At 43.9% G+C, this 27,132-nt stretch overlaps 27 non-coding genes across 27 annotated transcripts; all 27 read right to left on the minus strand.

Annotated features, from left to right (window-relative positions):
- Window positions 1–62: 62 nt before the first annotated feature.
- TRNAL-AAG (transfer RNA leucine (anticodon AAG)) lies at window positions 63–145 on the minus strand. Its single transcript has one exon. It is a non-coding gene; the product is annotated as a tRNA-Leu (tRNA).
- Window positions 146–337: 192 nt separating this feature from the next.
- TRNAL-CAG (transfer RNA leucine (anticodon CAG)) lies at window positions 338–420 on the minus strand. The gene has a single exon. It is a non-coding gene; the product is annotated as a tRNA-Leu (tRNA).
- A 632-nt stretch (window positions 421–1,052) lies between these two features.
- TRNAL-CAG (transfer RNA leucine (anticodon CAG)) lies at window positions 1,053–1,135 on the minus strand. The gene has a single exon. It is a non-coding gene; the product is annotated as a tRNA-Leu (tRNA).
- A 1,299-nt stretch (window positions 1,136–2,434) lies between these two features.
- On the minus strand, window positions 2,435–2,517 carry TRNAL-CAG (transfer RNA leucine (anticodon CAG)). The gene has a single exon. It is a non-coding gene; the product is annotated as a tRNA-Leu (tRNA).
- Window positions 2,518–3,149: 632 nt separating this feature from the next.
- Window positions 3,150–3,232, minus strand: TRNAL-UAG (transfer RNA leucine (anticodon UAG)). The gene has a single exon. It is a non-coding gene; the product is annotated as a tRNA-Leu (tRNA).
- Window positions 3,233–4,533: 1,301 nt separating this feature from the next.
- Window positions 4,534–4,616, minus strand: TRNAL-CAG (transfer RNA leucine (anticodon CAG)). Its single transcript has one exon. It is a non-coding gene; the product is annotated as a tRNA-Leu (tRNA).
- Window positions 4,617–5,248: 632 nt separating this feature from the next.
- TRNAL-UAG (transfer RNA leucine (anticodon UAG)) lies at window positions 5,249–5,331 on the minus strand. Its single transcript has one exon. It is a non-coding gene; the product is annotated as a tRNA-Leu (tRNA).
- A 1,299-nt stretch (window positions 5,332–6,630) lies between these two features.
- On the minus strand, window positions 6,631–6,713 carry TRNAL-CAG (transfer RNA leucine (anticodon CAG)). The gene has a single exon. It is a non-coding gene; the product is annotated as a tRNA-Leu (tRNA).
- Window positions 6,714–7,345: 632 nt separating this feature from the next.
- Window positions 7,346–7,428, minus strand: TRNAL-CAG (transfer RNA leucine (anticodon CAG)). The gene has a single exon. It is a non-coding gene; the product is annotated as a tRNA-Leu (tRNA).
- A 2,014-nt stretch (window positions 7,429–9,442) lies between these two features.
- On the minus strand, window positions 9,443–9,525 carry TRNAL-CAG (transfer RNA leucine (anticodon CAG)). Its single transcript has one exon. It is a non-coding gene; the product is annotated as a tRNA-Leu (tRNA).
- A 1,739-nt stretch (window positions 9,526–11,264) lies between these two features.
- On the minus strand, window positions 11,265–11,347 carry TRNAL-AAG (transfer RNA leucine (anticodon AAG)). Its single transcript has one exon. It is a non-coding gene; the product is annotated as a tRNA-Leu (tRNA).
- Window positions 11,348–11,537: 190 nt separating this feature from the next.
- TRNAL-CAG (transfer RNA leucine (anticodon CAG)) lies at window positions 11,538–11,620 on the minus strand. Its single transcript has one exon. It is a non-coding gene; the product is annotated as a tRNA-Leu (tRNA).
- Window positions 11,621–12,252: 632 nt separating this feature from the next.
- TRNAL-UAG (transfer RNA leucine (anticodon UAG)) lies at window positions 12,253–12,335 on the minus strand. Its single transcript has one exon. It is a non-coding gene; the product is annotated as a tRNA-Leu (tRNA).
- Window positions 12,336–13,633: 1,298 nt separating this feature from the next.
- On the minus strand, window positions 13,634–13,716 carry TRNAL-CAG (transfer RNA leucine (anticodon CAG)). The gene has a single exon. It is a non-coding gene; the product is annotated as a tRNA-Leu (tRNA).
- A 632-nt stretch (window positions 13,717–14,348) lies between these two features.
- Window positions 14,349–14,431, minus strand: TRNAL-CAG (transfer RNA leucine (anticodon CAG)). Its single transcript has one exon. It is a non-coding gene; the product is annotated as a tRNA-Leu (tRNA).
- Window positions 14,432–16,445: 2,014 nt separating this feature from the next.
- On the minus strand, window positions 16,446–16,528 carry TRNAL-CAG (transfer RNA leucine (anticodon CAG)). The gene has a single exon. It is a non-coding gene; the product is annotated as a tRNA-Leu (tRNA).
- A 632-nt stretch (window positions 16,529–17,160) lies between these two features.
- Window positions 17,161–17,243, minus strand: TRNAL-UAG (transfer RNA leucine (anticodon UAG)). The gene has a single exon. It is a non-coding gene; the product is annotated as a tRNA-Leu (tRNA).
- Window positions 17,244–18,267: 1,024 nt separating this feature from the next.
- On the minus strand, window positions 18,268–18,350 carry TRNAP-AGG (transfer RNA proline (anticodon AGG)). Its single transcript has one exon. It is a non-coding gene; the product is annotated as a tRNA-Pro (tRNA).
- Window positions 18,351–18,541: 191 nt separating this feature from the next.
- Window positions 18,542–18,624, minus strand: TRNAL-CAG (transfer RNA leucine (anticodon CAG)). The gene has a single exon. It is a non-coding gene; the product is annotated as a tRNA-Leu (tRNA).
- A 2,728-nt stretch (window positions 18,625–21,352) lies between these two features.
- On the minus strand, window positions 21,353–21,435 carry TRNAL-CAG (transfer RNA leucine (anticodon CAG)). Its single transcript has one exon. It is a non-coding gene; the product is annotated as a tRNA-Leu (tRNA).
- A 1,739-nt stretch (window positions 21,436–23,174) lies between these two features.
- Window positions 23,175–23,257, minus strand: TRNAL-AAG (transfer RNA leucine (anticodon AAG)). The gene has a single exon. It is a non-coding gene; the product is annotated as a tRNA-Leu (tRNA).
- Window positions 23,258–23,449: 192 nt separating this feature from the next.
- Window positions 23,450–23,532, minus strand: TRNAL-CAG (transfer RNA leucine (anticodon CAG)). The gene has a single exon. It is a non-coding gene; the product is annotated as a tRNA-Leu (tRNA).
- A 632-nt stretch (window positions 23,533–24,164) lies between these two features.
- TRNAL-UAG (transfer RNA leucine (anticodon UAG)) lies at window positions 24,165–24,247 on the minus strand. The gene has a single exon. It is a non-coding gene; the product is annotated as a tRNA-Leu (tRNA).
- A 1,024-nt stretch (window positions 24,248–25,271) lies between these two features.
- On the minus strand, window positions 25,272–25,354 carry TRNAL-AAG (transfer RNA leucine (anticodon AAG)). The gene has a single exon. It is a non-coding gene; the product is annotated as a tRNA-Leu (tRNA).
- Window positions 25,355–25,546: 192 nt separating this feature from the next.
- Window positions 25,547–25,629, minus strand: TRNAL-CAG (transfer RNA leucine (anticodon CAG)). The gene has a single exon. It is a non-coding gene; the product is annotated as a tRNA-Leu (tRNA).
- Window positions 25,630–26,262: 633 nt separating this feature from the next.
- TRNAL-UAG (transfer RNA leucine (anticodon UAG)) lies at window positions 26,263–26,345 on the minus strand. Its single transcript has one exon. It is a non-coding gene; the product is annotated as a tRNA-Leu (tRNA).
- Window positions 26,346–26,976: 631 nt separating this feature from the next.
- Window positions 26,977–27,059, minus strand: TRNAL-UAG (transfer RNA leucine (anticodon UAG)). The gene has a single exon. It is a non-coding gene; the product is annotated as a tRNA-Leu (tRNA).
- Between the last annotated feature and the right edge of the window lie 73 nt (window positions 27,060–27,132).

The following is a 27,132-nucleotide window of genomic DNA, read 5'->3' on the forward strand; positions in this document are numbered from 1 at the left end:
TGCACTGCCAATTTTTAGCTGAGATTCTAAAAGAACTCAGAGACAAAATGGACTTAAAGTTTTGTCAGAAGTGGGATTCGAACCCACGCCTCCAGGAGAGACTGCGGCCTTAACGCAGTGCCTTAGACCACTCGGCCATCCTGACCACATGTTGCTTGATCATCTACAGAGAGGGAAAGATATTGTGAACCAAGAAAAGCACACATCTTAGGTCATGAGTGGCTAGAGCAAGAAAAAAACTCACTGCACTTTTCCAAGTAGACAACCATATAAGCCCATGTGAGGGAAATGATCTATTTTTTTCTCTCTCAAGAAAAAAGTAGAGTAAACACACAATTGTCAGAAGTGGGATTTGAACCCACGCCTCCAGAAGAGACTGCGACCTGAACGCAGCGCCTTAGACCACTCGGCCATCCTGACTTGCATTTGTGGAACCTTCCACAGGCCAGACAGCCATGCAAGTGGGGTACCGAAAAGGCATGCCCTCAATTTATTTATCCTATTATAAGTACTTCCAACAGATCTTTGAACAATCCATAGAGAGCAGTACCTATGAAGAACTCTTTAGACCTTTAAGGCGTACAAAGAGAAAGTGCTATTAACCAGCCACTTGAACGGCCCAAAGCTGCTTTGAAATTGAGTAAACAGCCACCTCTTGGCTAGCTAAAGCAAATTCAACAAGGAATTTCAATGTCAAAACATAGGGTGGAATACGCAAATCTAAGCAGCCCCTGATCACAGCCCTGAGGAAATTGCCGTAAGTGTGCTGGAGTCCAACTGTCTACCAGATGCTAGGCATTCTTCCATATTTGCATTGCCTGTCTGGCCAGGGCATACAAGAGCATGACTCTTCCAGATGAGCTCTTACATGGGTCCTATGCTCATATAGTAAGGACTGCACTTTTTCAGCAAGACTTTATACAACCGAAATATATGAGAAACCCCAGCTCTCTTGACTAGATGAGGACGGAATCACATCCCAGGTGAAGACCAACAGATGCAACTTCCATCAGATGTTAACCTGAAAAAGGAGATTACATCTCCAAAAGTCATGTCAGAAGTGGGATTTGAACCCACGCCTCCACAAGAGACTGCGACCTGAACGCAGCGCCTTAGACCACTCGGCCATCCTGACAGTGCAGAGTCTTAAGAAATGTATAAAAGTCACTCAGAAATTTCTGCCTCCATGCAAGCCTGAAATAATTTAAACCTTCAAACACAAGGTGCAACTTTATGCACAGGACAATAAACACAGAAGATCACATGTGAAAGCATTTCATTTCACAGGTGTACAATTTTTATGCTTTTAGAATACCTCATACCTCTCACCAGCTTTTTAGGGTCCTGTATCCTACTCACAAAATTACCTTGCCTGCGACCTCTCTGTCTACATAAACAACTACTGCACAGGAAGTAGGAAGGCAGAAGGTGGGGCATATTATGCAAATGTATGCTGTCATTGTGCCTTGCAGATTCATGCAGGATTTCTAGATCCTTGCTGGATACAAGAGAGCAGACCTTGTTTCAGATCAACTGTCCCTAGCAGGGAACGTCTGAGCACATGCAGTCTTTTGCTCTCTAGCCCCTGGCCTGGGACTCACCCTCACTGGCTGAGGCGTGAATTTCTGCATACCAACGTTGCATAGATGGTACGTATGTGGTCGGTTTGGGATGGGTGGGAGGTCAAAAGCAGGGAAAAGTATGTCGCCTTCACTTCTAGTCTCCTCTTCTAGGCCTACCTGCCGTTCACTCACTCTGTCTTTGTTTCATTCTCTCCTTCCTCAACACCCCTTCTCACTCACTCGCTCTATCACTTGTGCTCTTTCCCCTTGCTCTGCATTTCATAGTGGAAACATCTCTTGAATGGAGCATTAGAAAATGAGGTTACATAAAATTAACAATCTACTTATTGGAAACCAAAAATATCACAAGTCTGAATGTAACCCATTTCATTAATAAAAGGGACTTTTTAAGCACCCCCCAAAAAACACATAAAACACCACGAGTGCTAGAAGAATATTATACGAGCTTGAAGACAGAATTGGGCAAATTAATTTGCAGTTGAAACTGAAGTTTGTTACTTATTCAGATATTATATGCACTGCCAATTTTTAGCTGAGATTCTAAAAGAACTCAGAGACAAAATGGACTTAAAGGTTTGTCAGAAGTGGGATTCGAACCCACGCCTCCAGGAGAGACTGCGGACTTACTCAGCGCCTTAGACCACTCAGCCATCCTGACCACACGTTGCTTTAACATCTACAGAGAGGGAAAGATATTGTGAACCAAAAAAAGCACACATCCTAGGTCATGAGTGGCTAGAGCAAGAAAAAAACTCACTGCACTTTTCCAAGTAGACAACCATATAAGCCCATGTGAGGGAAATGATCTGATTTTTTCCTCTCCCAAGAAAAAAGTAGAGTAAACACACAATTGTCAGAAGTGGGATTTGAACCCACACCTCCAGAAGAGACTGCGACCTGAACGCAGCGCCTTAGACCACTCGGCCATCCTGACTTGCATTTATAGAACCTTCCACAGGCCAGACAGCCATGCAAGTGGGGTACCGAAAAAGCATGCCCTCAATTTATTTATCCTATTATAAGTACTTCCAACAGATCTTTGAACAATCCATAGAGAGCAGTACCTATGAAGAACTCTTTATGCCTTTAAGGCGTACAAAGAGAAAGTGCTATTAACCAGCCACTTGAACGGCCCAAAGCTGCTTTGAAATTGAGTCAACAGCCACCTCTTGGCTAGCTAAAGCAAATTCAACAAGGAATTTCAATGTCACAACATAGGGTGGAATACGCAAATCTAAGCAGCCCCTGATCACAGCCCTGAGGAAATTGCCGTAAGTGTGCTGGAGTCCAACTGTCTACCAGATGCTAGGCATTCTTCCATATTTGCATGGCCTGTCTGGCCAGGGCATACAAGAGCATGACTCTTCCAGATGAGCTCTTACATGGGTCCTATGCTCATATAGTAAGGACTGCACTTTGTCAGCAAGACTTTATACAACCGAAATATATGAGAAACCCCAGCTCTCTTGACTAGATGAGGACGGAATCACATCCCAGGTGAAGACCAACAGATGCAACTTCCATCAGATGTTAACCTGAAAAAGGAGATTACATCTCCAAAAGTCATGTCAGAAGTGGGATTCGAACCCACACCTCCAGAGGAGACTGCGGCCTAAACACAGCGCCTTAGACCACTCGGCCATCCTGACAGAGCAGAGTCTTAAGAAATGTATAAAAGTCACTCAGAAATTTCTGCCTCCATGCAAGCCTGAAATAATTTAAACCTTCAAACACAAGGTGCAACTTTATGCACAGGACAATAAACACAGAAGATCACATGTGAAAGCATTTCATTTCACAGGTGTACAATTTTTATGCTTTTAGAATACCTCATACCTCTCACCAGCTTTTTAGGGTCCTGTATCCGACTCACAAAATTACCTTGCCTGCGACCTCTCTCTCTCTACACAAACAACTACTGCACAGGAAGTAGGAAGGCAGAAGGTGGGGCATATTATGCAAATGTGTGCTGTCATTGTGCCTTGCAGATTCATGCAGGATTTCTAGATCCTTGCTGGATACAAGAGTGCAGACCTTGTTTCAGATCAACTGTCCCTAGCAGGGAACGTCTGAGCACATGCAGTCTTTTGCTCTCTAGCCCCTGGCCTGGGACTCACCCTCACTGGCTGAGGCGTGAATTTCTGCATACCAACGTTGCACAGATGGTACGTTTGTGGTCGGTTTGGGATGGGTGGGAGGTCAAAAGCAGGGAAAAGTATGTCGCCTTCACTTCTAGTCTCCTCTTCTAGGCCTACCTGCCGTTCACTCACTCTGTCTTTGTTTCATTCTCTCCATCCTCAACACCCCTTCTCACTCACTCGCTCTATCACTTGTGCTCTTTCCCCTTGCTCTGCATTTCATAGTGGAAACATCTCTTGAATGGAGCATTAGAAAATGAGGTTACATAAAATTAACAATCTACTTATTGGAAACCAAAAATATCACAAGACTGAATGTAACCCATTTCATTAATAAAAGGGACTTTTTAAGCACCCCCCAAAAAACACATAAAACACCACGAGTGCTAGAAGAATATTACACGAGCTTGAAGACAGAATTGGGCAAATTAATTTGCAGTTGAAACTGAAGTTTGTTACTTATTCAGATATTTTATGCACTGCCAATTTTTAGCTGAGATTCTAAAAGAACTCATAGACAAAATGGACTTAAAGTTTTGTAAGAAGTGGGATTCGATCCCACGCCTCCAGGAGAGACTGCGGCCTTAACGCAGCGCCTTAGACCACTCGGCCATCCTGACCACATGTTGCTTGATCATCTACAGAGAGGGAAAGATATTGTGAACCAAGAAAAGCACACATCTTAGGTCATGAGGGCTAGAGCAAGAAAAAAACTCACTGCACTTTTCCAAGTAGACAACCATATAAGCCCATGTGAGGGAAATGATCTGATTTTTTCCTCTCCCAAGAAAAAAGTAGAGTAAACACACAATTGTCAGAAGTGGGATTTGAACCCACGCCTCCAGAAGAGACTGCGACCTGAACGCAGTGCCTTAGACCACTCGGCCATCCTGACTTGCATTTGTGGAACCTTCCACAGGCCAGACAGCCATGCAAGTGGGGTACCGAAAAGGCATGCCCTCAATTTATTTATCCTATTATAAGAACTTCCAACAGATCTTTGAACAATCCATAGAGAGCAGTACCTATGAAGAACTCTTTAGACCTTTAAGGCGTACAAAGAGAAAGTGCTATTCACCAGCCACTTGAACGGCCCAAAGCTGCTTTGAAATTGAGTCAACAGCCACCTCTTGGCTAGCTAAAGCAAATTCAACAAGGAATTTCAATGTCACAACATAGGGTGGAATACGCAAATCTAAGCAGCCCCTGATCACAGCCCTGAGGAAATTGCCGTAAGTGTGCTGGAGTCCAACTGTCTACCAGATGCTAGGCATTCTTCCATATTTGCATTGCCTGTCTGGCCAGGGCATACAAGAGCATGACTCTTCCAGATGAGCTCTTACATGGGTCCTATGCTCATATAGTAAGGACTGCACTTTGTCAGCAAGACTTTATACAACCGAAATATATGAGAAACCCCAGCTCTCTTGACTAGATGAGGACGGAATCACATCCCAGGTGAAGACCAACAGATGCAACTTCCATCAGATGTTAACCTGAAAAAGGAGATTACATCTCCAAAAGTCATGTCAGAAGTGGGATTCGAACCCACGCCTCCAGAGGAGACTGCAGCCTAAACACAGCGCCTTAGACCACTCGGCCATCCTGACAGTGCAGAGTCTTAAGAAATGTATAAAAGTCACTCAGAAATTTCTGCCTCCATGCAAGCCTGAAATAATTTAAACCTTCAAACACAAGGTGCAACTTTATGCACAGGACAATAAACACAGAAGATCACATGTGAAAGCATTTCATTTCACAGGTGTACAATTTTTATGCTTTTAGAATACCTCATACCTCTCACCAGCTATTTAGGGTCCTGTATCCTACTCACAAAATTACCTTGCATGCGACCTCTCTCTCTACACAAACAACTACTGCACAGGAAGTAGGAAGGCAGAAGGTGGGGCATATTATGCAAATGTATGCTGTCATTGTGCCTTGCAGATTCATGCAGGATTTCTAGATCCTTGCTGGATACAAGAGAGCAGACCTTGTTTCAGATCAACTGTCCCTAGCAGGGAACGTCTGAGCACATGCAGTCTTTTGCTCTCTAGCCCCTGGCCTGGGACTTACCCTCACTGGCTGAGGCGTGAATTTCTGCATACCAACGTTGCATAGATGGTACATATGTGGTCGGTTTGGGATGGGTGGGAGGTCAAAAGCAGGGAAAAGTATGTCGCCTTCACTTCTAGTCTCCTCTTCTAGGCCTACCTGCCGTTCACTCACTCTGTCTTTGTTTCATTCTCTCCTTCCTTAACACCCCTTCTCACTCACTCGCTCTATCACTTGTGCTCTTTCCCCTTGCTCTGCATTTCATAGTGGAAACATCTCTTGAATGGAGCATTAGAAAATGAGGTTACATAAAATTAACAATCTACTTATTGGAAACCAAAAATATCACAAGTCTGAATGTAACCCATTTCATTAATAAAAGGGACTTTTTAAGCACCGCCCAAAAAACACATAAAACACCACGAGTGCTAGAAGAATATTATACGAGCTTGAAGACAGAATTGGGCAAATTAATTTGCAGTTGAAACTGAAGTTTGTTACTTATTCAGATATTATATGCACTGCCAATTTTTAGCTGAGATTCTAAAAGAACTCAGAGACAAAATGGACTTAAAGGTTTGTCAGAAGTGGGATTTGAACCCACGCCTCCAGGAGAGACTGCGGACTTAACGCATCGCCTTAGACCTCTCGGCCATCCTGACCACACGTTGCTTGATCATCTACAGAGAGGGAAAGATATTGTGAACCAAAAAAAGCACACATCTTAGGTCATGAGTGGCTAGAGCAAGAAAAAAACTCACTGCACTTTTCCAAGTAGACAACCATATAAGCCCATGTGAGGGAAATGATCTGATTTTTTCTCTCCCAAGAAAAAAGTAGAGTAAACACACAATTGTCAGAAGTGGGATTTGAACCCACGCCTCCAGAAGAGACTGCGACCTGAACGCAGCGCCTTAGACCACTCGGCCATCCTGACTTCCATTTATAGAACCTTCCACAGGCCAGACAGCCATGCAAGTGGGGTACCGAAAAAGCATGCCCTCAATTTATTTATCCTATTATAAGTACTTCCAACAGATCTTTGAACAATCCATAGAGAGCAGTACCTATGAAGAACTCTTTATGCCTTTAAGGCGTACAAAGAGAAAGTGCTATTAACCAGCCACTTGAACGGCCCAAAGCTGCTTTGAAATTGAGTCAACAGCCACCTCTTGGCTAGCTAAAGCAAATTCAACAAGGAATTTCAATGTCACAACATAGGGTGGAATACGCAAATCTAAGCAGCCCCTGATCACAGCCCTGAGGAAATTGCCGTAAGTGTGCTGGAGTCCAACTGTCTACCAGATGCTAGGCATTCTTCCATATTTGCATGGCCTGTCTGGCCAGGGCATACAAGAGCATGACTCTTCCAGATGAGCTCTTACATGGGTCCTATGCTCATATAGTAAGGACTGCACTTTTTCAGCAAGACTTTATACAACCGAAATATATGAGAAACCCCAGCTCTCTTGACTAGATGAGGACGGAATCACATCCCAGGTGAAGACCAACAGATGCAACTTCCATCAGATGTTAACCTGAAAAAGGAGATTACATCTCCAAAAGTCATGTCAGAAGTGGGATTTGAACCCACGCCTCCACAAGAGACTGCGACCTGAACGCAGCGCCTTAGACCACTCGGCCATCCTGACTTGCATTTGTGGAACCTTCCACAGGCCAGACAGCCATGCAAGTGGGGTACCGAAAAGGCATGCCCTCAATTTATTTATCCTATTATAAGTACTTCCAACAGATCTTTGAACAATCCATAGAGAGCAGTACCTATGAAGAACTCTTAAGACCTTTAAGGCGTACAAAGAGAAAGTGCTATTAACCAGCCACTTGAAAGGCCCAAAGCTGCTTTGAAATTGAGTCAACAGCCACCTCTTGGCTAGCTAAAGCAAATTCAACAAGGAATTTCAATGTCACAACATAGGGTGGAATACGCAAATCTAAGCAGCCCCTGATCACAGCCCTGAGGAAATTGCCGTAAGTGTGCTGGAGTCCAACTGTCTACCAGATGCTAGGCATTCTTCCATATTTGCATGGCCTGTCTGGCCAGGGCATACAAGAGCATGACTCTTCCAGATGAGCTCTTACATGGGTCCTATGCTCATATAGTAAGGACTGCACTTTGTCAGCAAGACTTTATACAACCGAAATATATGAGAAACCCCAGCTCTCTTGACTAGATGAGGACGGAATCACATCCCAGGTGAAGACCAACAGATGCAACTTCCATCAGATGTTAACCTGAAAAAGAAGATTACATCTCCAAAAGTCACGTCAGAAGTTGGATTTGAACCCGCGCCTCCAGAGGAGACTGCGGCCTAAACACAGCGCCTTAGACCACTCGGCCATCCTGACAGTGCAGAGTCTTAAGAAATGTATAAAAGTCACTCAGAAATTTCTGCCTCCATGCAAGCCTGAAATAATTTAAACCTTCAAACACAAGGTGCAACTTTATGCACAGGACAATAAACACAGAAGATCACATGTGAAAGCATTTCATTTCACAGGTGTACAATTTTTATGCTTTTAGAATACCTCATACCTCTCACCAGCTTTTTAGGGTCCTGTATCCTACTCACAAAATTACCTTGCCTGCGACCTCTCTCTCTACACAAGCAACTACTGCACAGGAAGTAGGAAGGCAGAAGGTGGGGCATATTATGCAAATGTATGCTGTCATTGTGCCTTGCAGATTCATGCAGGATTTCTAGATCCTTGCTGGATACAAGAGAGCAGACCTTGTTTCAGATCAACTGTCCCTAGCAGGGAACGTCTGAGCACATGCAGTCTTTTGCTCTCTAGCCCCTGGCCTGGGACTCACCCTCACTGGCTGAGGCGTGAATTTCTGCATACCAACGTTGCATAGATGGTACGTTTGTGGTCGGTTTGGGATGGGTGGGAGGTCAAAACCAGGGAAAAGTATGTCGCCTTCACTTCTAGTCTCCTCTTCTAGGCCTACCTGCCGTTCACTCACTCTGTCTTTGTTTCATTCTCTCCTTCCTCAACACCCCTTCTCACTCACTCGCTCTATCACTTGTGCTCTTTCCCCTTGCTCTGCATTGCATAGTGGAAACATCTCTTGAATGGAGCATTAGAAAATGAGGTTACATAAAATTAACAATCTACTTATTGGAAACCAAAAATATCACAAGACTGAATGTAACCCATTTCATTAATAAAAGGGACTTTTTAAGCACCCCCCAAAAAACACATAAAACACCACGAGTGCTAGAAGAATATTACACGAGCTTGAAGACAGAATTGGGCAAATTAATTTGCAGTTGAAACTGAAGTTTGTTACTTATTCAGATATTTTATGCACTGCCAATTTTTAGCTGAGCTTCTAAAAGAACTCAGAGACAAAATGGACTTAAAGTTTTGTCAGAAGTGGGATTCGAACCCACGCCTCCAGGTGAGACTGCGGCCTTAACGCAGCGCCTTAGACCACTCGGTCATCCTGACCACATGTTGTTTGATCATCTACAGAGAGGGAAAGATATTGTGAACCAAGAAAAGCACACATCTTAGGTCATGAGTGGCTAGAGCAAGAAAAAAACTCACTGCACTTTTCCAAGTAGACAACCATATAAGCCCATGTGAGGGAAATGATCTATTTTTTTCTCTCTCAAGAAAAAAGTAGAGTAAACACACAATTGTCAGAAGTGGGATTTGAACCCACGCCTCCAGAAGAGACTGCGACCTGAACGCAGCGCCTTAGACCACTCGGCCATCCTGACTTGCATTTGTGGAACATTCCACAGGCCAGACAGCCATGCAAGTGGGGTACCGAAAAGGCATGCCCTCAATTTATTTATCCTATTATAAGTACTTCCAACAGATCTTTGAACAATCCATAGAGAGCAGTACCTATGAAGAACTCTTTAGACCTTTAAGGCGTACAAAGAGAAAGTGCTATTAACCAGCCACTTGAACGGCCCAAAGCTGCTTTGAAATTGAGTAAACAGCCACCTCTTGGCTAGCTAAAGCAAATTCAACAAGGAATTTCAATGTCACAACATAGGGTGGAATACGCAAATCTAAGCAGCCCCTGATCACAGCCCTGAGGAAATTGCCGTAAGTGTGCTGGAGTCCAACTGTCTACCAGATGCTAGGCATTCTTCCATATTTGCATTGCCTGTCTGGCCAGGGCATACAAGAGCATGACTCTTCCAGATGAGCTCTTACATGGGTCCTATGCTCATATAGTAAGGACTGCACTTTGTCAGCAAGACTTTATACAACCGAAATATATGAGAAACCCCAGCTCTCTTGACTAGATGAGGACGGAATCACATCCCAGGTGAAGACCAACAGATGCAACTTCCATCAGATGTTAACCTGAAAAAGGAGATTACATCTCCAAAAGTCTTGTCAGAAGTGGGATTCGAACCCACGCCTCAAGAGGAGACTGCGGCCTAAACACAGCGCCTTAGACCACTCGGCCATCCTGACAGTGCAGAGTCTTAAGAAATGTATAAAAGTCACTCAGAAATTTCTGCCTCCATGCAAGCCTGAAATAATTTAAACCTTCAAACACAAGGTGCAACTTTATGCACAGGACAATAAACACAGAAGATCACATGTGAAAGCATTTCATTTCACAGGTGTACAATTTTTATGCTTTTAGAATACCTCATACCTCTCACCAGCTATTTAGGGTCCTGTATCCTACTCACAAAATTACCTTGCATGCGACCTCTCTCTCTACACAAACAACTACTGCACAGGAAGTAGGAAGGCAGAAGGTGGGGCATATTATGCAAATGTATGCTGTCATTGTGCCTTGCAGATTCATGCAGGATTTCTAGATCCTTGCTGGATACAAGAGAGCAGACCTTGTTTCAGATCAACTGTCCCTAGCAGGGAACGTCTGAGCACATGCAGTCTTTTGCTCTCTAGCCCCTGGCCTGGGACTTACCCTCACTGGCTGAGGCGTGAATTTCTGCATACCAACGTTGCATAGATGGTACGTATGTGGTCGGTTTGGGATGGGTGGGAGGTCAAAAGCAGGGAAAAGTATGTCGCCTTCACTTCTAGTCTCCTCTTCTAGGCCTACCTGCCATTCACTCACTCTGTCTTTGTTTCATTCTCTCCTTCCTCAACACCCCTTCTCACTCACTCGCTCTATCACTTGTGCTCTTTCCCCTTGCTCTGCATTTCATAGTGGAAACATCTCTTGAATGGAGCATTAGAAAATGAGGTTACATAAAATTAACAATCTACTTATTGGAAACCAAAAATATCACAAGTCTGAATGTAACCCATTTCATTAATAAAAGGGACTTTTTAAGCACCCCCCAAAAAACACATAAAACACCACGAGTGCTAGAAGAATATTATACGAGCTTGAAGACAGAATTGGGCAAATTAATTTGCAGTTGAAACTGAAGTTTGTTACTTATTCAGATATTATATGCACTGCCAATTTTTAGCTGAGATTCTAAAAGAACTCAGAGACAAAATGGACTTAAAGGTTTGTCAGAAGTGGGATTCGAACCCACGCCTCCAGGAGAGACTGCGGACTTAACGCAGCGCCTTAGACCACTCGGCCATCCTGACCACACGTTGCTTGATCATCTACAGAGAGGGAAAGATATTGTGAACCAAAAAAAGCACACATCCTAGGTCATGAGTGGCTAGAGCAAGAAAAAAACTCACTGCACTTTTCCAAGTAGACAACCATATAAGCCCATGTGAGGGAAATGATCTGATTTTTTCCTCTCCCAAGAAAAAAGTAGAGACACACAATTGTCAGAAGTGGGATTTGAACCCACACCTCCAGAAGAGACTGCGACCTGAACGCAGCGCCTTAGACCACTCGGCCATCCTGACTTGCATTTATAGAACCTTCCACAGGCCAGACAGCCATGCAAGTGGGGTACCGAAAAAGCATGCCCTCAATTTATTTATCCTATTATAAGTACTTCCAACAGATCTTTGAACAATCCATAGAGAGCAGTACCTATGAAGAACTCTTTATGCCTTTAAGGCGTACAAAGAGAAAGTGCTATTAACCAGCCACTTGAACGGCCCAAAGCTGCTTTGAAATTGAGTCAACAGCCACCTCTTGGCTAGCTAAAGCAAATTCAACAAGGAATTTCAATGTCACAACATAGGGTGGAATACGCAAATCTAAGCAGCCCCTGATCACAGCCCTGAGGAAATTGCCGTAAGTGTGCTGGAGTCCAACTGTCTACCAGATGCTAGGCATTCTTCCATATTTGCATGGCCTGTCTGGCCAGGGCATACAAGAGCATGACTCTTCCAGATGAGCTCTTACATGGGTCCTATGCTCATATAGTAAGGACTGCACTTTGTCAGCAAGACTTTATACAACCGAAATATATGAGAAACCCCAGCTCTCTTGACTAGATGAGGACGGAATCACATCCCAGGTGAAGACCAACAGATGCAACTTCCATCAGATGTTAACCTGAAAAAGGAGATTACATCTCCAAAAGTCATGTCAGAAGTGGGATTCGAACCCACGCCTCCAGAGGAAACTGCGGCCTAAACACAGCGCCTTAGACCACTCGGCCATCCTGACAGAGCAGAGTCTTAAGAAATGTATAAAAGTCACTCAGAAATTTCTGCCTCCATGCAAGCCTGAAATAATTTAAACCTTCAAACACAAGGTGCAACTTTATGCACAGGACAATAAACACAGAAGATCACATGTGAAAGCATTTCATTTCACAGGTGTACAATTTTTATGCTTTTAGAATACCTCATACCTCTCACCAGCTTTTTAGGGTCCTGTATCCGACTCACAAAATTACCTTGCCTGCGACCTCTCTCTCTACACAAACAACTACTGCACAGGAAGTAGGAAGGCAGAAGGTGGGGCATATTATGCAAATGTGTGCTGTTATTGTGCCTTGCAGATTCATGCAGGATTTCTAGATCCTTGCTGGATACAAGAGTGCAGACCTTGTTTCAGATCAACTGTCCCTAGCAGGGAACGTCTGAGCACATGCAGTCTTTTGCTCTCTAGCCCCTGGCCTGGGACTCACCCTCACTGGCTGAGGCGTGAATTTCTGCATACCAACGTTGCACAGATGGTACGTTTGTGGTCGGTTTGGGATGGGTGGGAGGTCAAAAGCAGGGAAAAGTATGTCGCCTTCACTTCTAGTCTCCTCTTCTAGGCCTACCTGCCGTTCACTCACTCTGTCTTTGTTTCATTCTCTCCATCCTCAACACCCCTTCTCACTCACTCGCTCTATCACTTGTGCTCTTTCCCCTTGCTCTGCATTTCATAGTGGAAACATCTCTTGAATGGAGCATTAGAAAATGAGGTTACATAAAATTAACAATCTACTTATTGGAAACCAAAAATATCACAAGACTGAATGTAACCCATTTCATTAATAAAAGGGACTTTTTAAGCACCCCCCAAAAAACACATAAAACACCACGAGTGCTAGAAGAATATTACACGAGCTTGAAGACAGAATTGGGCAAATTAATTTGCAGTTGGAACTGAAGTTTGTTACTTATTCAGATATTTTATGCACTGCCAATTTTTAGCTGAGATTCTAAAAGAACTCAGAGACAAAATGGACTTAAAGTTTTGTCAGAAGTGGGATTCGAACCCACCCCTCCAGGAGAGACTGCGGCCTTAACGCAGCGCCTTAGACCACTCGGCCATCCTTACCACATGTTGCTTGATCATCTACAGAGAGGGAAAGATATTGTGAACCAAGAAAAGCACACATCTTAGGTCATGAGGGCTAGAGCAAGAAAAAAACTCACTGCACTTTTCCAAGTAGACAACCATATAAGCCCATGTGAGGGAAATGATCTGATTTTTTCTCTCCCAAGAAAAAAGTAGAGTAAACACACAATTGTCAGAAGTGGGATTTGAACCCACGCCTCCAGAAGAGACTGCGACCTGAACGCAGCACCTTAGACCACTCGGCCATCCTGACTTGCATTTATAGAACCTTCCACAGGCCAGACAGCCATGCAAGTGGGGTACCGAAAAAGCATGCCCTCAATTTATTTATCCTATTATAAGTACTTCCAACAGATCTTTGAACAATCCATAGAGAGCAGTACCTATGAAGAACTCTTTATGCCTTTAAGGCGTACAAAGAGAAAGTGCTATTAACCAGCCACTTGAACGGCCCAAAGCTGCTTTGAAATTGAGTCAACAGCCACCTCTTGGCTAGCTAAAGCAAATTCAACAAGGAATTTCAATGTCACAACATAGGGTGGAATACGCAAATCTAAGCAGCCCCTGATCACAGCCCTGAGGAAATTGCCGTAAGTGTGCTGGAGTCCAACTGTCTACCAGATGCTAGGCATTCTTCCATATTTGCATGGCCTGTCTGGCCAGGGCATACAAGAGCATGACTCTTCCAGATGAGCTCTTACATGGGTCCTATGCTCATATAGTAAGGACTGCACTTTGTCAGCAAGACTTTATACAACCGAAATATATGAGAAACCCCAGCTCTCTTGACTAGATGAGGACGGAATCACATCCCAGGTGAAGACCAACAGATGCAACTTCCATCAGATGTTAACCTGAAAAAGGAGATTACATCTCCAAAAGTCATGTCAGAAGTGGGATTTGAACCCACGCCTCCAGAAGAGACTGCGACCTGAACGCAGCGCCTTAGACCACTCGGCCATCCTGACTTGCCTTTGTGGAACCTTCCACAGGCCAGACAGCCATGCAAGTGGGGTACCGAAAAGGCATGCCCTCAATTTATTTATCCTATTATAAGTACTTCCAACAGATCTTTGAACAATCCATAGAGAGCAGTACCTATGAAGAACTCTTAAGACCTTTAAGGCGTACAAAGAGAAAGTGCTATTAACCAGCCACTTGAAAGGCCCAAAGCTGCTTTGAAATTGAGTCAACAGCCACCTCTTGGCTAGCTAAAGCAAATTCAACAAGGAATTTCAATGTCACAACATAGGGTGGAATACGCAAATCTAAGCAGCCCCTGATCACAGCCCTGAGGAAATTGCCGTAAGTGTGCTGGAGTCCAACTGTCTACCAGATGCTAGGCATTCTTCCATATTTGCATGGCCTGTCTGGCCAGGGCATACAAGAGCATGACTCTTCCAGATGAGCTCTTACATGGGTCCTATGCTCATATAGTAAGGACTGCACTTTGTCAGCAAGACTTTATACAACCGAAATATATGAGAAACCCCAGCTCTCTTGACTAGATGAGGACGGAATCACATCCCAGGTGAAGACCAACAGATGCAACTTCCATCAGATGTTAACCTGAAAAAGGAGATTACATCTCCAAAAGTCACGTCAGAAGTTGGATTTGAACCCGCGCCTCCAGAAGAGTCTGCGGCCTAAACACAGCGCCTTAGACCACTCGGCCATCCTGACAGTGCAGAGTCTTAAGAAATGTATAAAAGTCACTCAGAAATTTCTGCCTCCATGCAAGCCTGAAATAATTTAAACCTTCAAACACAAGGTGCAACTTTATGCACAGGACAATAAACACAGAAGATCACATGTGAAAGCATTTCATTTCACAGGTGTACAATTTTTATGCTTTTAGAATACCTCATACCTCTCACCAGCTTTTTAGGGTCCTGTATCCTACTCACAAAATTACCTTGCCTGCGACCTCTCTCTCTACACAAGCAACTACTGCACAGGAAGTAGGAAGGCAGAAGGTGGGGCATATTATGCAAATGTATGCTGTCATTGTGCCTTGCAGATTCATGCAGGATTTCTAGATCCTTGCTGGATACAAGAGAGCAGACCTTGTTTCAGATCAACTGTCCCTAGCAGGGAACGTCTGAGCACATGCAGTCTTTTGCTCTCTAGCCCCTGGCCTGGGACTCACCCTCACTGGCTGAGGCGTGAATTTCTGCATACCAACGTTGCATAGATGGTACGTTTGTGGTCGGTTTGGGATGGGTGGGAGGTCAAAACCAGGGAAAAGTATGTCGCCTTCACTTCTAGTCTCCTCTTCTAGGCCTACCTGCCGTTCACTCACTCTGTCTTTGTTTCATTCTCTCCTTCCTCAACACCCCTTCTCACTCACTCGCTCTATCACTTGTGCTCTTTCCCCTTGCTCTGCATTGCATAGTGGAAACATCTCTTGAATGGAGCATTAGAAAATGAGGTTACATAAAATTAACAATCTACTTATTGGAAACCAAAAATATCACAAGACTGAATGTAACCCATTTCATTAATAAAAGGGACTTTTTAAGCACCCCCAAAAAAACACATAAAACACCACGAGTGCTAGAAGAATATTACACGAGCTTGAAGACAGAATTGGGCAAATTAATTTGCAGTTGAAACTGAAGTTTGTTACTTATTCAGATATTTTATGCACTGCCAATTTTTAGCTGAGATTCTAAAAGAACTCAGAGACAAAATGGACTTAAAGTTTTGTCAGAAGTGGGATTCGAACCCACGCCTCCAGGAGAGACTGCGGCCTTAACGCAGCGCCTTAGACCACTCGGTCATCCTGACCACATGTTGCTTGATCATCTACAGAGAGGGAAAGATATTGTGAACCAAGAAAAGCACACATCTTAGGTCATGAGTGGCTAGAGCAAGAAAAAAACTCACTACACTTTTCCAAGTAGACAACCATATAAGCCCATGTGAGGGAAATGATCTATTTTTTTCTCTCTCAAGAAAAAAGTAGAGTAAACACACAATTGTCAGAAGTGGGATTTGAACCCACGCCTCCAGAAGAGACTGCGACCTGAACGCAGTGCCTTAGACCACTCGGCCATCCTGACTTGCGTTTGTGGAACCTTCCACAGGCCAGACAGCCATGCAAGTGGGGTACCGAAAAGGCATGCCCTCAATTTATTTATCCTATTATAAGTACTTCCAACAGATCTTTGAACAATCCATAGAGAGCAGTACCTATGAAGAACTCTTTAGACCTTTAAGGCGTACAAAGAGAAAGTGCTATTAACCAGCCACTTGAACGGCCCAAAGCTGCTTTGAAATTGAGTCAACAGCCACCTCTTGGCTAGCTAAAGCAAATTCAACAAGGAATTTCAATGTCACAACATAGGGTGGAATACGCAAATCTAAGCAGCCCCTGATCACAGCCCTGAGGAAATTGCCGTAAGTGTGCTGGAGTCCAACTGTCTACCAGATGCTAGGCATTCTTCCATATTTGCATTGCCTGTCTGGCCAGGGCATACAAGAGCATGACTCTTCCAGATGAGCTCTTACATGGGTCCTATGCTCATATAGTAAGGACTGCACTTTGTCAGCAAGACTTTATACAACCGAAATATATGAGAAACCCCAGCTCTCTTGACTAGATGAGGACGGAATCACATCCCAGGTGAAGACCAACAGATGCAACTTCCATCAGATGTTAACCTGAAAAAGGAGATTACATCTCCAAAAGTCATGTCAAAAGTGGGATTCGAACCCACGCCTCCAGAGGAGACTGCGGCCTAAACACAGCGCCTTAGACCACTCGGCCATCCTGACAGAGCAGAGTCTTAAGAAATGTATAAAAGTCACTCAGAAATTTCTGCCTCCATGCAAGCCTGAAATAATTTAAACCTTCAAACACAAGGTGCAACTTTATGCACAGGACAATAAACACAGAAGATCACATGTGAAAGCATTTCATTTCACAGGTGTACAATTTTTATGCTTTTAGAATACCTCATACCTCTCACCAGCTTTTTAGGGTCCTGTATCCGACTCACAAAATTACCTTGCCTGCGACCTCTCTCTCTACACAAACAACTACTGCACAGGAAGTAGGAAGGCAGAAGGTGGGGCATATTATGCAAATGTGTGCTGTCATTGTGCCTTGCAGATTCATGCAGGATTTCTAGATCCTTGCTGGATACAAGAGTGCAGACCTTGTTTCAGATCAACTGTCCCTAGCAGGGAACGTCTGAGCACATGCAGTCTTTTGCTCTCTAGCCCCTGGCCTGGGACTCACCCTCACTGGCTGAGGCGTGAATTTCTGCATACCAACGTTGCACAGATGGTACGTTTGTGGTCGGTTTGGGATGGGTGGGAGGTCAAAAGCAGGGAAAAGTATGTCGCCTTCACTTCTAGTCTCCTCTTCTAGGCCTACCTGCCGTTCACTCACTCTGTCTTTGTTTCATTCTCTCCATCCTCAACACCCCTTCTCACTCACTCGCTCTATCACTTGTGCTCTTTCCCCTTGCTCTGCATTTCATAGTGGAAACATCTCTTGAATGGAGCATTAGAAAATGAGGTTACATAAAATTAACAATCTACTTATTGGAAACCAAAAATATCAAAAGACTGAATGTAACCCATTTCATTAATAAAAGGGACTTTTTAAGCACCCCCCAAAAAACACATAAAACACCACGAGTGCTAGAAGAATATTACACGAGCTTGAAGACAGAATTGGGCAAATTAATTTGCAGTTGAAACTGAAGTGTGTTACTTATTCAGATATTTTATGCACTGCCAATTTTTAGCTGAGATTCTAAAAGAACTCAGTGACAAAATGGACTTAAAGTTTTGTCAGAAGTGGGATTCGAACCCAGGCCTCCAGGAGAGACTGCGGCCCTAACGCAGCGCCTTAGACCACTCGGCCATCCTGACCACATGTTGCTTGATCATCTACAGAGAGGAAAAGATATTGTGAACCAAGAAAAGCACACATCTTAGGTCATGAGGGCTAGAGCAAGAAAAAAACTCACTGCACTTTTCCAAGTAGACAACCATATAAGCCCATGTGAGGGAAATGATCTGATTTTTTCTCTCCCAAGAAAAAAGTAGAGTAAACACACAATTGTCAGAAGTGGGATTTGAACCCACGCCTCCAGAAGAGACTGCGACCTGAACGCAGCGCCTTAGACCACTCGGCCATCCTGACTTGCATTTATAGAACCTTCCACAGGCCAGACAGCCATGCAAGTGGGGTACCGAAAAAGCATGCCCTCAATTTATTTATCCTATTATAAGTACTTCCAACAGATCTTTGAACAATCCATAGAGAGCAGTACCTATGAAGAACTCTTCATGCCTTTAAGGCGTACAAAGAGAAAGTGCTATTAACCAGCCACTTGAACGGCCCAAAGCTGCTTTGAAATTGAGTCAACAGCCACCTCTTGGCTAGCTAAAGCAAATTCAACAAGGAATTTCAATGTCACAACATAGGGTGGAATACGCAAATCTAAGCAGCCCCTGATCACAGCCCTGAGGAAATTGCCGTAAGTGTGCTGGAGTCCAACTGTCTACCAGATGCTAGGCATTCTTCCATATTTGCATGGCCTGTTTGGCCAGGGCATACAAGAGCATGACTCTTCCAGATGAGCTCTTACATGGGTCCTATGCTCATATAGTAAGGACTGCACTTTGTCAGCAAGACTTTATACAACCGAAATATATGAGAAACCCCAGCTCTCTTGACTAGATGAGGACGGAATCACATCCCAGGTGAAGACCAACAGATGCAACTTCCATCAGATGTTAACCTGAAAAAGGAGATTACATCTCCAAAAGTCGTGTCAGAAGTGGGATTTGAACCCACGCCTCCAGAAGAGACTGCGACCTGAACGCAGCGCCTTAGACCACTCGGCCTTCCTGACTTGCATTTATAGAACCTTCCACAGGCCAGACAGCCATGCAAGTGGGGTACCGAAAAAGCATGCCCTCAATTTATTTATCCTATTATAAGTACTTCCAACAGATCTTTGAACAATCCATAGAGAGCAGTACCTATGAAGAACTCTTCATGCCTTTAAGGCGTACAAAGAGAAAGTGCTATTAACCAGCCACTTGAACGGCCCAAAGCTGCTTTGAAATTGAGTCAACAGCCACCTCTTGGCTAGCTAAAGCAAATTCAACAAGGAATTTCAATGTCACAACATAGGGTGGAATACGCAAATCTAAGCAGCCCCTGATCACAGCCCTGAGGAAATTGCCGTAAGTGTGCTGGAGTCCAACTGTCTACCAGATGCTAGGCATTCTTCCATATTTGCATGGCCTGTCTGGCCAGGGCATACAAGAGCATGACTCTTCCAGATGAGCTCTTACATGGGTCCTATGCTCATATAGTAAGGACTGCACTTTGTCAGCAAGACTTTATACAACCGAAATATATGAGAAACCCCAGCTCTCTTGACTAGATGAGGACGGAATCACATCCCAGGTGAAGACCAACAGATGCAACTTCCATCAGATGTTAACCTGAAAAAGGAGATTACATCTCCAAAAGTCACATCAGAAGTTGGATTTGAACCCGCGCCTCCAGAGGAGACTGCGGCCTAAACACATCGCCTTAGACCACTCGGCCATCCTGACAGTGCAGAGTCTTAAGAAATGTATAAAAGTCACTCAGAAATTTCTGCCTCCATGCAAGCCTGAAATAATTTAAACCTTCAAACACAAGGTGCAACTTTATGCACAGGTCAATAAACACAGAAGATCACATGTGAAAGCATTTCATTTCACAGGTGTACAATTTTTATGCTTTTAGAATACCTCATACCTCTCACCAGCTATTTAGGGTCCTGTATTATACTCACAAAATTACCTTGCCTGCGACCTCTCTCTCTACACAAACAACTACTGCACAGGAAGTAGGAAGGCAGAAGGTGGGGCATATTATGCAAATGTATGCTGTCATTGTGCCTTGCAGATTCATGCAGGATTTCTAGATCCTTGCTGGATACAAGAGAGCAGACCTTGTTTCAGATCAACTGTCCCTAGCAGGGAACGTCTGAGCACATGCAGTCTTTTGCTCTCTAGCCCCTGGCCTGGGACTTACCCTCACTGGCTGAGGCGTGAATTTCTGCATACCAACGTTGCATAGATGGTACGTTTGTGGTCGGTTTGGGATGGGTGGGAGGTCAAAAGCATGGAAAAGTATGTCGCCTTCACTTCTAGTCTCCTCTTCTAGGCCTACCTGCCATTCACTCACTCTGTCTTTGTTTCATTCTCTCCTTCCTCAACACCCCTTCTCACTCACTCGCTCTATCACTTGTGCTCTTTCCCCTTGCTCTGCATTTCATAGTGGAAACATCTCTTGAATGGAGCATTAGAAAATGAGGTTACATAAAATTAAAAATCTACTTATTGGAAACCAAAAATATCACAAGACTGAATGTAACCCATTTCATTAATAAAAGGGACTTTTTAAGCACCCCCCAAAAAACACATAAAACACCACGAGTGCTAGAAGAATATTATACGAGCTTGAAGACAGAATTGGGCAAATTAATTTGCAGTTGAAACTGAAGTTGTTACTTATTCAGATATTATATGCACTGCCAATTTTTAGCTGAGATTCTAAAAGAACTCAGAGACAAAATGGACTTAAAGGTTTGTCAGAAGTGGGATTCGAACCCACGCCTCCAGGAGAGACTGCGGACTTAACGCAGCGCCTTAGACCACTCCGCCATCCTGACCACACGTTGCTTGATCATCTACAGAGAGGGAAAGATATTGTGAACCAAAAAAAGCACACATCTTAGGTCATGAGTGGCTAGAGCAAGAAAAAAACTCACTGCACTTTTCCAAGTAGACAACCATATAAGCCCATGTGAGGGAAATGATCTGATTTTTTCTCTCCCAAGAAAAAAGTAGAGTAAACACACAATTGTCAGAAGTGGGATTTGAACCCACGCCTCCAGAAGAGACTGCGACCTGAACGCAGCGCCTTAGACCACTCGGCCATCCTGACTTGCATTTGTGGAACCTTCCACAGGCCAGACAGCCATGCAAGTGGGGTACCGAAAAGGCATGCCCTCAATTTATTTATCCTATTATAAGTACTTCCAACAGATCTTTGAACAATCCATAGAGAGCAGTACCTATGAAGAACTCTTTAGACCTTTAAGGCGTACAAAGAGAAAGTGCTATTAACCAGCCACTTGAACGGAACAAAGCTGCTTTGAAATTGAGTCAACAGCCACCTCTTGGCTAGCTAAAGCAAATTCAACAAGGAATTTCAATGTCACAACATAGGGTGGAATACGCAAATCTAAGCAGCCCCTGATCACAGCCCTGAGGAAATTGCCGTAAGTGTGCTGGAGTCCAACTGTCTACCAGATGCTAGGCATTCTTCCATATTTGCATGGCCTGTCTGGCCAGGGCATACAAGAGCATGACTCTTCCAGATGAGCTCTTACATGGGTCCTATGCTCATATAGTAAGGACTGCACTTTGTCAGCAAGAATTTATACAACCGAAATATATGAGAAACCCCAGCTCTCTTGACTAGATGAGGACGGAATCACATCCCAGGTGAAGACCAACAGATGCAACTTCCATCAGATGTTAACCTGAAAAAGGAGATTATATCTCAAAAAGTCATGTCAGAAGTGAGATTTGAACCCACGCCTCCAGAGGAGACTGCGGCCTAAACACAGCACCTTAGACCACTCGGCAATCCTGACAGTGAAGAGTCTTAAGAAATGTATAAAAGTCACTCAGAAATTTCTGCCTCCATGCAAGCCTGAAATAATTTAAACCTTCAAACACAAGGTGCAACTTTATGCACAGGACAATAAACACAGAAGATCACATGTGAAAGCATTTCATTTCACAGGTGTACAATTTTTATGCTTTTAGAATACCTCATACCTCTCACCAGCTATTTAGGGTCCTGTATCCTACTCACAAAATTACCTTGCCTGCGACCTCTCTCTCTACACAAACAACTACTGCACAGGAAGTAGGAAGGCAGAAGGTGGGGCATATTATGCAAATGTATGCTGTCATTGTGCCTTGCAGATTCATGCAGGATTTCTAGATCCTTGCTGGATACAAGAGAGCAGACCTTGTTTCAGATCAACTGTCCCTAGCAGGGAACGTCTGAGCACATGCAGTCTTTTGCTCTCTAGCCCCTGGCCTTGGACTCACCCTCACTGGCTGAGGCGTGAATTTCTGCATACCAACGTTGCACAGATGGTACGTTTGTGGTCGGTTTGGGATGGGTGGGAGGTCAAAAGCAGGGAAAAGTATGTCGCCTTCACTTCTAGTCTCCTCTTCTAGGCCTACCTGCCGTTCACTCACTCTGTCTTTGTTTCATTCTCTCCATCCTCAACACCCCTTCTCGCTCACTCGCTCTATCACTTGTGCTCTTTCCCCTTGCTCTGCATTTCATAGTGGAAACATCTCTTGAATGGAGCATTAAAAAATGAGGTTACATAAAATTAACAATCTACTTATTGGAAACCAAAAATATCACAAGACTGAATGTAACCCATTTCATTAATAAAAGGGACTTTTTAAGCACCCCCCAAAAAACACATAAAACAGCACGAGTGCTAGAAGAATATTATACGAGCTTGAAGACAGAATTGGGCAAATTAATTTGCAGTTGAAACTGAAGTTTGTTACTTATTCAGATATTATATGCACTGCCAATTTTTAGCTGAGACTCTAAAAGAACTCAGAGACAAAATGGACTTAAAGTTTTGTCAGAAGTGGGATTCGAACCCACGTCTCCAGGAGAGACTGCGGCCTTAACGCAGCGCCTTAGACCACTCGGCCATCCTGACCACATGTTGCTTGATCATCTACAGAGAGGGAAAGATATTGTGAACCAAAAAAAGCACACATCTTAGGTCATGAGTGGCTAGAGCAAGAAAAAAACTCACTGCACTTTTCCAAGTAGACAACCATATAAGCCCATGTGAAGGAAATGATCTGATTTTTTCTCTCTCAAGAAAAAAGTAGAGTAAACACACAATTGTCAGAAGTGGGATTTGAACCCACGCCTCCAGAAGAGACTGCGACCTGAACGCAGCGCCTTAGACCACTCGGCCATCCTGACTTGCATTTGTGGAACCTTCCACAGGCCAGACAGCCATGCAAGTGGAGTACCGAAAAGGCATGCCCTCAATTTATTTATCCTATTATAAGTACTTCCAACAGATCTTTGAACAATCCATAGAGAGCAGTACCTATGAAGAACTCTTTAGACCTTTAAGGCGTACAAAGAGAAAGTGCTATTAACCAGCCACTTGAACGGCCCAAAGCTGCTTTGAAATTGAGTCAACAGCCACCTCTTGGCTAGCTAAAGCAAATTCAACAAGGAATTTCAATGTCACAACATAGGGTGGAATACGCAAATCTAAGCAGCCCCTGATCACAGCCCTGAGGAAATTGCCGTAAGTGTGCTGGAGTCCAACTGTCTACCAGATGCTAGGCATTCTTCCATATTTGCATTGCCTGTCTGGCCAGGGCATACAAGAGCATGACTCTTCCAGATGAGCTCTTACATGGGTCCTATGCTCATATAGTAAGGACTGCACTTTGTCAGCAAGACTCTATACAACCGAAATATATGAGAAACCCCAGCTCTCTTGACTAGATGAGGACGGAATCACATCCCAGGTGAAGACCAACAGATGCAACTTCCATCAGATGTTAACCTGAAAAAGGAGATTACATCTCCAAAAGTCATGTCAGAAGTGGGATTCGAACCCACGCCTCCAGAGGAGACTGCGGCCTAAACACAGTGCCTTAGACCACTCGGCCATCCTGACAGTGCAGAGTCTTAAGAAATGTATAAAAGTCACTCAGAAATTTCTGCCTCCATGCAAGCCTGAAATAATTTAAACCTTCAAACACAAGGTGCAACTTTATGCACAGGACAATAAACACAGAAGATCACATGTGAAAGCATTTCATTTCACAGGTGTACAATATTTATGCTTTTAGAATACCTCATACCTCTCACCAGCTATTTAGGGTCCTGTATCCTACTCACAAAATTACCTTGCATGCGACCTCTCTCTCTACACAAACAACTACTGCACAGGAAGTAGGAAGGCAGAAGGTGGGGCATAATTTGCAAATGTATGCTGTCATTGTGCCTTGCAGATTCATGCAGGATTTCTAGATCCTTGCTGGATACAAGAGAGCAGACCTTGTTTCAGATCAACTGTCCCTAGCAGGGAACGTCTGAGCACATGCAGTCTTTTGCTCTCTAGCCCCTGGCCTGGGACTTACCCTCACTGGCTGAGGCGTGAATTTCTGCATACCAACGTTGCATAGATGGTACGTTTGTGGTCGGTTTGGGATGGGTGGGAGGTCAAAAGCAGGGAAAAGTATGTCGCCTTCACTTCTAGTCTCCTCTTCTAGGCCTACCTGCCGTTCACTCACTCTGTCTTTGTTTCATTCTCTCCTTCCTCAACACCCCTTCTCACTCACTCGCTCTATCACTTGTGCTCTTTCCCCTTGCTCTGCATTTCATAGTGGAATCATCTCTTGAATGGAGCATTAGAAAATGAGGTTACATAAAATTAACAATCTACTTATTGGAAACCAAAAATATCACAAGTCTGAATGTAACCCATTTCATTAATAAAAGGGACTTTTTAAGCACCCCCCAAAAAACACATAAAACACCACGAGTGCTAGAAGAATATTATACGAGCTTGAAGACAGAATTGGGCAAATTAATTTGCAGTTGAAACTGAAGTTTGTTACTTATTCAGATATTATATGCACTGCCAATTTTTAGCTGAGATTCTAAAAGAACTCAGAGACAAAATGGACTTAAAGGTTTGTCAGAAGTGGGATTCGAACCCACGCCTCCAGGAGAGACTGCGGACTTAACGCAGCGCCTTAGACCACTCGGCCATCCTGACCACACGTTGCTTGATCATCTACAGAGAGGAAAAGATATTGTGAACCAAAAAAAGCACACATCTTAGGTCATGAGTGGCTAGAGCAAGAAAAAAACTCACTGCACTTTTCCAAGTAGACAACCATATAAGCCCATGTGAGGGAAATGATCTGATTTTTTCTCTCCCAAGAAAAAAGTGGAGTAAACACACAATTGTCAGAAGTGGGATTTGAACCCACGCCTCCAGAAGAGACTGCGACCTGAACGCAGTGCCTTAGACCACTCGGCCATCCTGACTTGCATTTGTGGAACCTTCCACAGGCCAGACAGCCATGCAAGTGGGGTACCGAAAAGGCATGCCCTCAATTTATTTATCCTATTATAAGTACTTCCAACAGATCTTTGAACAATCCATAGAGAGCAGTACCTATGAAGAACTCTTTAGACCTTTAAGGCGTACAAAGAGAAAGTGCTATTAACCAGCCACTTGAAAGGCCCAAAGCTGCTTGGAAAATTGAGTCAACAGCCACCTCTTGGCTAGCTAAAGCAAATTCAACAAGGAATTTCAATGTCACAACATAGGGTGGAATACGCAAATCTAAGCAGCCCCTGATCACAGCCCTGAGGAAATTGCCGTAAGTGTGCTGGAGTCCAACTGTCTACCAGATGCTAGGCATTCTTCCATATTTGCATGGCCTGTCTGGCCAGGGCATACAAGAGCATGACTCTTCCAGATGAGCTCTTACATGGGTCCTATGCTCATATAGTAAGGACTGCACTTTGTCAGCAAGAATTTATACAACCGAAATATATGAGAAACCCCAGCTCTCTTGACTAGATGAGGACGGAATCACATCCCAGGTGAAGACCAACAGATGCAACTTCCATCAGATGTTAACCTGAAAAAGGAGATTATATCTCAAAAAGTCATGTCAGAAGTGAGATTTGAACCCACGCCTCCAGAGGAGACTGCGGCCTAAACACAGCGCCTTAGACCACTCGGCCATCCTGACTTGCATTTATAGAACCTTCCACAGGCCAGACAGCCATGCAAGTGGGGTCCCGAAAAAGCATGCCCTCAATTTATTTATCCTATTATAAGTACTTCCAACAGATCTTTGAACAATCCATAGAGAGCAGTACCTATGAAGAACTCTTTATGCCTTTTAGGCGTACAAAGAGAAAGTGATATTAACCAGCCACTTGAACGGCCCAAAGCTGCTTTGAAATTGAGTCAACAGCCACCTCTTGGCTAGCTAAAGCAAATTCAACAAGGAATTTCAATGTCACAAATAGGGTGGAATACGCAAATCTAAGCAGCCCCTGATCACAGCCCTGAGGAAATTGCCGTAAGTGTGCTGGAGTCCAACTGTCTACCAGATGCTAGGCATTCTTCCATATTTGCATGGCCTGTCTGGCCAGGGCATACAAGAGCATGACTCTTCCAGATGAGCTCTTACATGGGTCCTATGCTCATATAGTAAGGACTGCACTTTGTCAGCAAGACTTTATACAACCGAAATATATGAGAAACCCCAGCTCTCTTGACTAGATGAGGACGGAATCATATCCCAGGTGAAGACCAACAGATGCAACTTCCATCAGATGTTAACCTGAAAAAGGAGATTACATCTCCAAAAGTCATGTCAGAAGTGGGATTCGAACCCACGCCTCCAGAGGAGACTGCGGCCTAAACACAGCGCCTTAGACCACTCGGCCATCCTGACAGTGCAGAGTCATAAGAAATGTATAAAAGTCACTCAGAAATTTCTGCCTCCATGCAAGCCTGAAATAATTTAA

This window comes from Lissotriton vulgaris, chromosome 8 (genome assembly GCF_964263255.1).
Source record: "Lissotriton vulgaris chromosome 8, aLisVul1.2, whole genome shotgun sequence".
Classification (NCBI taxonomy): Eukaryota; Metazoa; Chordata; class Amphibia; order Caudata; family Salamandridae; genus Lissotriton; species Lissotriton vulgaris.